The sequence below is a fragment of the Anser brachyrhynchus genome (genome assembly GCF_964034855.1).
Source record: "Anser brachyrhynchus genome assembly, chromosome: 1".
Taxonomy (NCBI): Eukaryota; Metazoa; Chordata; class Aves; order Anseriformes; family Anatidae; genus Anser; species Anser brachyrhynchus.
In genome coordinates this window covers 36,480,688-36,491,695 of record NC_137694.1, presented here as the reverse complement: position 1 = coordinate 36,491,695, position 11,008 = coordinate 36,480,688, and the positions used below count along the sequence as shown (strand labels likewise).

Below are 11,008 nucleotides of genomic sequence, written 5' to 3'. Positions count from 1 at the left end.
GCACTGCTGTGCTGGCGTGGCTGAGCGTCGGGAAGGGAATGCACTAATTCTTGGAGACTGCTGCAGGTACAACGTGATGCACGTTGGCATTTTTAATGTAGCTTGGTTACAGGCCTACTACACGTATGTAGGCTTGTGCATCAGAATTAAAGCTTAACATTTAACTTTTAAAAGTTAAATGCAGAAAATAGAGGAATGCGATGGGAACAGATTAGTCTTAGTATTAGCTATGTGGTAGTTGTTGTGCTAGTAGTAGTAGAAATAAGGAAACTGAGAGCACAGGCTTAGAAAAACTGCTTTTGTACACACATGGTTTCACTTTAGGATGTAAAGAAAAAACTCAAGGCTAGAACTGGAGAGAAGATGCTGATTTGCCTCGTAACTCAGTTTGACACATAGGATTTGACTCAGCGGATGACAGGCCGACTTGCCTGTGGGCTTCGGGTGACTTTGTGCCAAAATTAGTAGACTTCTCACTGAGAGCTTGCAGGGAATATCTCTAAGGAAAATCAGACTGGGACAGAAAAACAAAAATATGCATTAAGTGTTGCTAAAAGAATTGGTTTATTCTTCTTAATCTGGCCTGCCTATGACAAACATAGCCTGATAAATTGTTAGGGTACAATAAAGCTATGAGCATCCTTCATTAGATCTCTGCATGTTGCACAAGGGGTCACATACTGTTTGCACTTGAGATTAATAAGGCTGCCCCTTGTACATTCAGTCTCTGTTCAAAGATTGGGATGTTTCGCAGCCCCTAGTCTTTATTTTAGCCATGGCAGCTATTAGATAATAGGAACTGGAATATAAGAGAAAAAATACACAAGAGAGGTATTGCAGAGCTCAGCTTTCCTTGCAGCCCTTTGTATTTTCTTCTGAGCTCCTATGCTCACTGTCGGCCTCCTGCACCCAAGCTACTACACATGAAGTGCTTTTCCTTTATGGAGCAAAATCAAAACGGCATTTGTCAGTACTCAGTACAGCATGGAGAAAACAGACATGTCTAGCAGCTCATAAAGCCATCCAGCCAAAACCAGCGTCGTTCTTGCCTTTCTGCTGTGCACACTGCTGACCCGCATTTAGCTGTCTGGCGACAGGGATGCATCCAATCACACAGGGGGTTCTGGTAAATGCTGCTTAGCAGCAGAAGGAAGGCATGATTAAGCTCTCTGGACCTGAGCTGAGCTCTAATTTGGGCTCGGCCAGTGACCTCCTGGGTAACCTTGAAATGGCCATTTCACCTCTCGGTGCTTTCCTCTGTGTCTGCTTCATTTGCAGCACTTCAGAGCAGGGACTGCTTCTCGTGCAAGCAGCCCGGCTGTTAAGGACACAGTGTGGCTGAGAGCTCCTACTGCTAAAAGCAAATGCAAAAAAAATATATATATATAAAAATAATTCAGAAGAAAATTTTGCAATGAACTGTTATCTATTTATCAAAAATATGTTAACCAGGGAAAACTTCATTTTTTTTCCCAGTGTCCTAAAAGCACAGCTATTAGCAATACATAAATAGCATTGCAGGCGATGTAACACAATGCAATTTAAAAGGCAGGTGGATCACTAATTCCCATGGTGCCCCAAACTCCCAGTTTCCCAGGCTAACAGCCTGTTGAACTCTGAGCAGCCATCAAGACACAGCGAGCTCTCCAAGGCTCTCACAGGACAAGGCCAAGTTTCTCCTTGGTTGCCCAACGCTTCCCTCAGTGAGCAGAGCCTCAGGAGGTACCAGGCTGGTGAGTGATGTTTAATTACACATCCTGAAGACATCCCAGGCTATGAGCACTGCCTGCAAAACCCCTATTTTATCACTTTTTCATTAGCGGGCTCCTTTCTGCTCCAGTAATGGCTCTCAAGTATGGGTTTGCTCAAAACCAAGCCTCATGGCGCCTGGCCTCCCTCCTCCCTGCCTGTGCCAAGACACAACACGTGCCACCACCTAAAGGCGCCTCGGGCAGCGGGGCCTCCACACAAGAAGAAAACACCAGAGGCAAAGAGACCAGCGCCCACAGTGACCACAGAACCAGGCGGGGAGTTACCGTTCTCTGCAAACCAGCGGCGGACGGGCTCAGCGCAGCAATGGGAGCACACCCATGGGGTCCCAAACCCCGGGCTGCACCATGCTGCTACTCCTGCCCCTGCGGAGACTGAGAAATTCTGGTAAGTTTGCACTTGAAACAAAACAAAGAAAAAAATGAGAACTTCGCATCATTAAATAACTCTCCACAGAAAGACTGGGAAGGAAAGAAGGCCTCCACCTCCAGTATTTCTCCTCTGCTCCACAGTTCTCAGGAATTAGATAAAACTTTAAGAGGATCCTGGAACCCAGAACATGTTTGGTAATACACATAGTAATTCTAGATGTAGCTCCAGCAACGTAACCCCCTCATTATATGTGATTAAATATGAATAAATTCCTACTGGCTGGTTAGCTGACAATGTTTATCCTCTTTTTCAAAACATTAAAAAGTATGTTCTACAAATTTGTTTGAAAAAAAAAAAAATATCTTTTTGAAGGAAAAGAAGCAGTAATGCCTCCATTTACTTATTTTCTCCACATTTTACCTTCATTTCTGTAAGGGGGAATCTATTTCTTTAATGGTGCAGCAAATTAGGAGGCATTTAGATAACACACCCCAGCTTCTTCTAAGGGGCTTGTTTGTTTTTGTTTTTGTTTTTGTTTTTTTACAGATACTTCAAAAGCCTTTTAATAAGGGAGATATATCACATGTTAAATGCAAAGCCTCTGTCCTTCACTTTCCACTAATGCGGCATTTACTGAATATTCCGTGCCAATATCAAAACACGTTACAAATGGAGTGGGGCACCTCACTAAAGGCTAGCCTGCACCTAGCAAAATCCCCTTTTCCATGGGAAAGAAAAATAATAATAATAATCTGAAGGCCCTGAAACTGCTATATTCTTTACAAGGGAAGGTTGCTCAAAAAGCGAAGTCTGAGAAATGGATGAAAGGTGTCAAGATGGTTCGCTGAACAAGGTTGCGCTGAGTGGGAGGCAGAGGAAGCTTGCCCTCCTACCTGCTCACAGAGGCTGCTGCACCTCGCTTCGGGCTGGTACCTGAGGGATACCCGCTGACCCGAATCCTCATCCATAAAGGACTCCTGTCAGCAATCTGACAGAGACACTGCAGTTTTTCCTTTTGGCAACTTTTTACAGACACTTTCACAAACACTTGTGAGTCTCTGTTTTGCTTCCTGGTGTTCCTGCAGCATTATGCTGCACTGGTCGCGCAGAGGCCATCGCCAGCCTTGCCACACGAACCCAACACATACAACACTACTTCTGCTGCTGCTTGGGTGACACACAGGTGTTAAGAGTAGTAGGTATCAGTTCATCAATGTCACACTTCCAACAAAAGTATCTGTGAACTCCCAAGCCTGTCCCATCACTTCAAGTTGAAAAGGAACAACCTGTTTTTCATGGTACCTCTAAAATGCCATCTGATTAAATAACTCCAGAAAGCTTGAACTGAAAGTCACATAGGCTCTACAAACTCTCCATATTCTTGTAAATGGAAAGCAAAGCTCCTCAAAGGGCCTAGCAGCATTTCTATTTGGCTAAATAAAAAAGTGTTTTTTGCAATGAAAGTGTCAAAATTCAAGGTAAAAGAGAAGTCATAGAAATGAACTAGGAAGTCTGGAGCAAGCAGTCCGCAGAGTAATTCCTCTCACACCACCTGCCACCTACGTAAACCCAGCCTGGTGACCAGACTCTGGGGAAAGTAAAACGATCAGGAAACAGTATTCCAAAGGTTGGCAGCATGGAGATAGATATTTATCTGAAACCATTAGAAAGGCCTCATTTTTCAAACATCAGATGATAAGGTCAAACCGTACAGCTATTCCAGGGCTGCTATGCATCATAATACTGTACACCATGAAACTGTCAGTATGATTTGACACTGAAAATTATCACTTCATATTACACTCAGATTGAAAGAAAACCTGAATACTAGAAAAGAAAAGCACTCTTTACTGCACATCATCTCATTAGTTTAACCTAGAATAATCCGAACTCTTCTGTTTCGAACTGCTCTGTATGGAGCAGTCACACCAGGCAGTGGCATTCTGCATCTGCACAAATCACCAGTTTTTACCCCCAAAAACAGAGGTGAAAAGGTGAATGGCTGAGCAAGTCAGGAGTGCTAAACCGATTAAGTCCCTCTTGAAAAGTAATCCAAAACAACAGCAAGAGCTCAGATACTACAAAGCATCTTTTTTTTTTCTTTTTTTCTTTTTTTTTTTTTTTCCAGAGGTATTTCATTACAATTGGCTTTCTTCCTGGGCTCAGGTCCAGAAATATCAGTATTGCCTTATTTTTTTCCAAGAAATATATTGCTTGAATAATGTGCACCTTGTGCACTGCATTTAAACAGATGATCATTGATCTCCTTGAACACTTTTTTTTTCCATTCTGATCATTCTTCCCTGGATTATATGAAAGTATTTTTTCCAATTTTTAGCAGAAGCCTAAAAACCTAGGTGTGCATTGCAAACAAAACTCACAAAGAAGCAGAACGAACCCTTTCTCAGTAGTTCTTCAGTCACTTCAGCAATCTCACCTTGCTTTTTTATGTGTACCAAGGAATGTAAAAAAAAAAAAAACAACTGAAGATGACCACAGCCCCTTTGGGAAATGACGACAGCAAAGTCCAGCCCCTGCCAAAGCTGTGCTATAGCCTGGGCAGGCTGGCCAGGGGTGCTCGGGGAGCCACCACTCCTGTAACCACATCACGGATTTTTTCTCTGGGGCTGGAAAAGTCTCCTGACCTAAGTACTTGAAAATGCCCCCTTTGATGTGCCCTTTGACTGCTTCCCTGTCCCAGGGGGAATTTCTCACGCCTTTTAATTCTTACCACCCAGCTCAGCACCTCTGACTCTCGTCTTGTCTGAGGCAACCAACTAGTGAGAAACAACTTCAGTCAATACTCCAGACAGGGTGATTTAAATAAAAATAATACCTGCGTCTTTGTGACTCAGGATCCTCACGACAATTTAGCGTGTAGTTCCTTCTTTATCTGCAGCCGACAATCTGGAAGATGCTGTTGTGTCTCCTTTTTAGATGACATAAAATGAAGGTCCAAACCACTTGCAGCCTCTGGAAACCACAGAACAATTTGGGAACCTTCCAGCACTGTCGCACCTTGCCAGGCAGCTTGAAACCTCAGAAAGCTATTTCGTAAATTCAGACGTAACTTCTGCTTCACAGGGATACCCGAAGCGGACCACGACTTTCCCAGCAGAGGCTACCACGGTGGCCACAAGCCTCGCTGCAGCCCTGGAGGTGTCTGCGGCTGCCAGATCAGTCCATCAGCCCGGCTCGCCAGCGTGCCTGCGCGCCAGGCAGGCACTGAGCTTCTCGCAGCAGTCTGGGCGTGATTTAGCTCCTGTTCCCTCTCATCTCCATACCGCTGTACGGCTTTTAAATATTATATTCATGCTAGGCTATAAATGTTGAATGCTCCCTGTGCTACTTCGCCAGCAATACAAGAGAGTAGCTTGAAGGACTATGGCTGATAAAAATTGAGCTTGTCGTAGAGGAGAAGGAAAAGCGTTGTAAGCTGTAATTGTTCTGAGAAAACATTACTGGAAGACACATAATCCAACATGACACTTCAAGCTCTTGCCACAGAGCGTTTGACCATAAAAGAAAAAAAAAAAAAAAAAAGATTTTTAAGGTCTACTTTCACATAACTGTACTTATACATCCTGTCAGAAAACGGTGCACTATCTTAAATAATACATTTTTTTTTTTCACATCCAACTATTTCCATTCAGGCTAGTAACTGCAAAAATAGAGCTACAGAAGGTAGGTGTACTGATGGGAACCTTGTAACAGGAGTTTTATAACTCAGCAGAGGACAATGTGAGGCTATAACATCTCTTTAAGCCAGAACAAAGCAATAAGAAATGACTGACCTTTCTGTCCTGCTGTGGGTTTCAAATCTCATCTCTTAAATGAAGGCTCAGTGGTGTAAATCAAAGGCAAATCACACACCTTCATGCATCACTCCACTAAGGACAGCACTTGATTAACCTAAAAGATGTGGGTTTGTTTTTTGGAGGAGGGGAATTGAAACTATGAAGAAGGCGTCCCATTGAGTTCTCGATGGGGGAAGATTTTTTTCCCCTTCATCTTTCTCCCTACGCTTTATAACAGCACTGAAAACAAAACGAAGTACATCATGTTTTTAAGTGATGTAAAGGCAGCCACAGCAGAGCTGCTCAGCAGACACAGAGCCAGCTGCCCTTCTTGCAAGCTCTGTCTGCAATGTGCTGGCTTTTTCCTCTGAGATTTCCCAGTAATGAAAATGTTCCAGCAGCTCCACCAAATGGACTTCTAGCACAGAAGAGAATAGAAGCAAGCAGGTGAATTGAATCATTGTGTTCTAAGAGTATTTTGGTGACAATTAAATGGCTGGAAAACAGGGAAGTTGTTTCCCATGTGAGGAAAGAAAAACCCACCTTTGTCTACCATGTACCCCCAAAAGACGTTTCCTTGGTGTATACGTGATACAACCTTGTGATGCTCGGTACTTCCAGACATGGCATCCTCGCATCCAGCAGGCTGGGTGAAGGGCACGCCAGCACCGGCTTTAGGGAGCCGCAGGAGCCCTGTGGTGCCGCACAGGTGGGCAGAAACACAGCGGTTGTACCCGGGTTGTGCTGCGTCTGTGAGGAACACGACTCACAGCACCCACACATGCAGTGTTTGGGAGAAAACCAAGGCTCTCCTCAGGGCCGGGTGAGGGGTACAACGCCAGCACTGCTGACACAGGTGGGGAGGTGCCAGGGCGATCTAGGCCCTGCGGCCACCTCATGGCTTTGGTCACCTCATGGCAGTGCCGGGCACATCTGCAACCTGCCCCGATGATCACCACGAGGCCTGAGCACGGTCCCACGTGTCCCCTTCTGAGACCTGTCCATGAAAATGCCTCCGGGAGGAACAGCTGCTGCCCGGGGCTCTGCAGCACTCCGGGCCTACCAGCCCTGTCCTCTTCATTAACGGCTGCGGGTGGGTTTTCATGACGAGATGTCTGCAGGAAGCTTTTCAGGACAGCCCCTCACTGACATGCCCCCAGTGCCTCTCACAGAAAGCAGCGGCCAGCACCGCTCCACTCCCCTGCCTGAGGGCATCTCACCACTGCGAGGGACAAGGGAAGCGAGAGCCGTGTGGAATGAAAGCACATACAAATCTGAATCCTTTCATCTGATCTATACAAAGATTGTAACCTGCTCCTATCTGCTTACACCTGAAACTGCAGTAAGGCTCCCACAGCCAGCACCAGGGAAGCAGCAGTGCGGTCATGTCAGCATCAGCTCCTTTCACGATGAGTTAGCAAATGTGCCTGCCATGCAAGGCTGACGGCTGCTTAGCGAGGTGCCTGCTGTGAGCCCAGCTGGGATGCAGTGCATCCACTCACAGCTGGCTCTAGAATTGCTAATTTCCTATATATAAAAAAAAAACAGCTAATCTGGAATCGTAACATTGCGTGGCCCAGGTACGCTCAGGGATGCAGCCCTCACGCTGGCACAGGGGGAGCTGGGAAGTTATGGTGTTGTATGTCAGTAGATGCCAGTTGAGATTACCCTACTGAACTGGTTAAAGCAGCTCCTTTGGGAAACGTGTCCCACGGCTAGGCAGCACTGACACAGCCCGTAACCTGATGGGAACACTTGGCGGTCACAGACCTCAGCGAACACTAGTGCAAGTCTTCAGGAGAGCAGTACACCTCTGAACAACTGCAGCACGCCCATGGCTGTAGCACACCAGCAGCTCTACCTGTTGCTGCCAGTCTTCCTTGTGAACATGAAGCAAAGTTCTCCAAAAGATGCCCACACGGACATCTACAAGCACAGCCGGTGCTGGCCATGCTGGTACCTGTGTCAAAAGAACAAAGTCCACTGAGGGATAACCACCCCTAAGATATTTTTTTCTTTGCAATCAATGGAACAAATAACCAAAAAGCATGCAACAGAGTTCAAATGGCAGAAAAAAGTAGAGCTGGAAAGCTTCTGCCTTGCCAGTGGCAGAACTGGCCACAAGAGCTCCTGACAATTAACCTGTTCCTAACGCCCCTATGTCTGCTTATCTCCCAGAACAGTCTGTTCAGGCACTTGACTCTCTTCACTCTCAGAAAGACGTTTCCTAACTCAGTCTGGATTTTTTCCTCTTTCTTGCACTACAGTTTGTATTTGTAATCTCTAATCCTTTCACCACAGATGTGACAGCCTTTCGATGACTGATGATTTCTGCTCCCCCCTTCTTCCAATCTTCTCTCCTTTCAGCCAACCAACTCCCATTTTTTCCTGTCCTTCTCAGGCAAGTTTTCCAGACCCTAGCTATTCTCTTTTTTTCTCCTCTAACTGATCTTCAGTAGCCAGTACCTTTTTAAATTGTTACAGATAAGCCAGTTTAGACGCACTTTTCATTGTGCTGGTCACCAGTAAACCATGCTCTCCTCTGCACAGGCCAAAGTGGGATTCTATCCCTGGCTTTGAGGTCCCTAGGTAGCAGCTGTCACCAGTTCAGCTGACCATGCGTGGGTAACCAAGTCACTTACCCTTGGGAGGGGATTTCACAGTAATATCATGCTATGCAACTCTGTAGTTATAGTTTTGTTTGGGAAAAATTAAACACAGCTTTATGCAATGCCAGTTTATTCCACATCTCCCCTCTTCTAGGATTCAAGACTTAAAGGAAACCAAACAAAAACCCCTTCCATTCAGCCTTTTGAATCCTTATAGTACTACATGCAACATTATTCTATGATTACCACTTTCACAGTAATCTAACCAAATGAGCACTGATCAAGCTCCATCAGTGGATTGTTTCAGAGTCTAGGAATTTTGCCACTCTTACAGAGAACTAACTTTGATCAGAACACACAACAGCAGAGTAGTTAAAATAAAAGGGATTAGTGGCTCTCCATATTGCGCTTATAGTAGTGATTCTGCTGTTCAGGATACTTTTTTTGGACAGCCAACTAATGCAAGTTAAGCTGCACTTTGGTACCTCAGATTTGAGACTTATTTTGTATGAGCATACAGGGAAATAAAAAATGTAAAGGTAATACTGAAATGGACAAAAAGTGAAATTATGGAAAGACAAAGAAGTAAGTACACACCCTACAGCAAGTGGTTGATGATGTATTTAAGTCATTCACTCATGCATTTTCACAATTCGTATGAAGACAGATTTGTTCAAGTAACAGATAATTAATATACTAAGCTAAACCCCCCAAAACAGTTCACCAGCTTCAGGAGGAAGAACCATATATTACTTCCTATTACTTCTTTTGGCAAATCAGTAGCGCAACTGATAGTATCAGGACACTTAGTATGAGCCAAAAATTCCATGGTATCATACACCATGCTTCAACATGAAAAAGATACACGCTTCGTAAGAACATAATCAGTAGACTATGAACTGATTATTTCAAGTTCTTTAGCTAGTGCTTAGTTAAAATTACTTTTTTTAAAAAAAAAAGTAAATAAAAATTACTTTTTAAAAAAGTAATTTTAACAAGATTACAATTACTGATGTATTTAGCAACACTAAAACCAGCAATGTTTAAAATGAACATAATAGAACATAGAACATTTTCAACCATGTAAAAGAATGCCGCACATATTTCAATACATGGACAATATTGTTACTACAATTAACTTTCCTTTTCAGACTTTCAATATAAAGGAAGTCAAAAATTATATATTCCAATATTCAATTTCTTTCAAAATTAAGAACCTTTGATACAACAGTTACTAACATAATGTTGAAAAAAATATATAATTTATGTACAATTTGAGAGCCTGATTATTTAACACCTAGGCATGTGTTTTACTGACATGCAGTGAGACTGTGAATGTGAATGAATGAATGCACAACCAGGCATTAAAGTTTCCAGTTAAACATGATTCCAGTATATTAAAACAAACAGTTAGGAATGCCATGGCTAACCAAGGAAAAACATGTAACAAACTGCTGCACTAGTTTTGCATAGCTAGATTTCTTTAACAAAGCTTGCAAAGGAATATTCTTAGACCCATGTGATAGTGACTATTTGATTTTCCTTCTAATATTTGATTCTAACCAAGAACACTGGAAAGCAGGTCTCAAAGATATCAAGGCAGTGAATTTCCTCTTCTTTCAGCAAAGAAATAATCACTTATACATTTCATACTTTTTTTTTTTTTTTTTAAGTAAAATGGAAATGTGTTGCTTACTGACCCAGACAGATAAGCAGGGCATAAAAACCACAAAATTCTTAGATGCTATCACAGGTTACTACTGTTTAATTTAGACCTAAATCTTTCACCACTGATTATGAATAATTTTAAATAGCATGGATCCAGCTCTTCTTACAGATTAAATAAGGCAACTAGAAGAGCTATTTGGATACTATTGATCATCTCTAAACAGGTTTCTACACAGAAAGAGTGAAACCTGCAACATTTACATGTTCTTCACCTGAAATAAGTGCACCTGTAGTATCCAAACAAAGTAAAAGTTGTTTTCTAAGGGATCTTTTTGGTTTGTTTTCCTCTTCTCTTCCTCCTCTCATTTTACATATTTTGGAGCAGACAGTTTCATTCTGCATCTCTGCAACCCAAACGTGTAGTACTGGAAAGTAGTGACTACTGATCCCGGAAAATAAATACACAGTCTTACTACATTTTTCACTTAATATCTCAGTCATAAGTCAGCAGTGGGTGAGGTCCTTTTTCAAGATCTGAACTGGTAAGTAATTTTTCTAGTATTCAGTTACCACTGAGGCATAGTGCTATCTAGTCTAGTGACAGCCCCCAAATTCTTACAAAATTTTTAACCTTTTAAAACTATGTCTGCAAATAGAATTCTCAAAAAGCTATCTTACTTTAAGAACCCACTTCTCTTGTGGCGAGCAACAAGATTTCAGGAAAACTCTGAAAACATTACTTTACAAAAGGAGTTTCTACATTCAGTCTGACAACCTGGAGTGCAAAATTTC

At 42.9% G+C, this 11,008-nt stretch overlaps 1 long non-coding RNA gene across 1 annotated transcript; it reads left to right on the top strand.

Moving 5' to 3' along the window:
• The first annotated feature begins 1,380 nt into the window (after positions 1-1,380).
• LOC308188059 lies at positions 1,381-10,958 on the top strand. The gene is made up of 2 exons (XR_013945129.1): positions 1,381-1,733; positions 1,821-10,958. It is a non-coding gene; the product is annotated as an uncharacterized lncRNA (long non-coding RNA).
• The last annotated feature ends 50 nt before the right edge of the window (positions 10,959-11,008 follow it).